General features: G+C 45.0%; 1 protein-coding gene across 1 annotated transcript in view; it reads right to left on the bottom strand.

The window, feature by feature from the left end:
* Window positions 1-723: 723 nt before the first annotated feature.
* SIK2 (salt inducible kinase 2) overlaps window positions 724-1,219 on the bottom strand; it is a 30,844-nt gene continuing 30,348 nt past the window's right edge. Inside the window, exon 16 of the mRNA XM_008637018.2 lies at window positions 724-1,219. This exon is cut by the window's right edge and continues 2,639 nt beyond it. The gene's annotated coding sequence lies outside the window, so the exon portion shown is untranslated.

The following is a 1,219-nucleotide window of genomic DNA, read 5'->3' as shown; positions in this document are numbered from 1 at the left end:
CTTCACCCTCTGGGCCAGGATCGCTGCCCTGGGTTCTGGGGGGAGTTTAGGACCAGCAGAGAATCAGGAGCAGTGGGAAGCAGCCACAGCAGGGGTGTCAAGGCCCAGCACCGCTGGCCCCTGGCCCTGTGCAGAGGCTGGAGGCTCCCTGGGGACACGGGAGCTGAGCAGGCAGGCGCTCAGAGCTGTCACACACCTGCTGCTTAAAGGGTTTTGTGCCCCTGTGTGTCACAAAAACCCCTCAGGGGCGGCTGTTTGGGGCTGAGTCACCACCTAAAAGCAGTTTTGGGGTGGGGGACCAGGTGAATCCACTGGTTCTCCACTAACTTTTGCACTTTTATCTCCAAGCATCGCACTTTGATGTCAGCAAGAACATTGAGGGTCACAGGAATGTCACTAGAGATGTTTAAAAAAGAGCTGCTGAAGTTTTTTCCACTGGTTTTTGGTCTCATCTTAAGTAATTTTGAATGAGTCTTCTGTTAATGAAAGTGGAAAGTGCTGTGACAATCCTGTGGCACTGAGTTTTCCAGTCTCTCCAAATTCATATTTGGCCAAAGTCAGTGGTACCAACAACCCCAAGTGTGTCAGAGCCATGGGAAGCAAACCTCAGTCTAGAAAATGCAGTGTTTGCAGCAGACAGGACTTTTCTTGGTGCCTCAGAGAGAGAATAACCTGACCCTAATGAAGACAAGAGTGGCAGGTGCTGCTTTAGCTCACTAGAAATTTAAAAAATGAAATGCACGTATTCTTTATTTTGTATTAATACACTGTAACTGCTTTACAGAGTCCAGCAGATCAGTTGCATGTAAATACTACAGATGAACTTGCCAAACTGGAGCTCACAAAACTAGTGCATTTATCCCAAAGCAGAGACTAAACCCTCTAAATCCTTAAAAAAATACATTAAAGAACATACCACACACACACATATTGCACTTTTCTCCGTATGAAATTTGTACCCCATATACATCACACCAAAGTCTCTTCAAAGGAGGCTGTAGTACAAGATAATAAAGCTAATAATTACTCTAACAGTAGTGTACACAGTTCTCTAATGTTAGAACAGAACAGATTGGAACAAAAAAGCCACTTCAAAGGAGTAGGAAGTGGTGCCCAATGGATCCTCTCTGTATGAGAAGGCTTCAGAAGCCTTTTAGTCCTAATTGGCTTAAAGGAAATTACATGAAATGTTAAATACGCTTTTGGCTGAGGGGAAAGA

This window comes from Corvus brachyrhynchos, unplaced genomic scaffold, assembly GCF_000691975.1.
Source record: "Corvus brachyrhynchos isolate BGI_N302 unplaced genomic scaffold, ASM69197v1 scaffold46, whole genome shotgun sequence".
In the NCBI taxonomy this organism is placed as follows: domain Eukaryota; kingdom Metazoa; phylum Chordata; class Aves; order Passeriformes; family Corvidae; genus Corvus; species Corvus brachyrhynchos.
The sequence above is the reverse complement of the archived record's forward strand: the minus strand, read 5'-3'. Positions and strand labels throughout refer to the sequence as shown.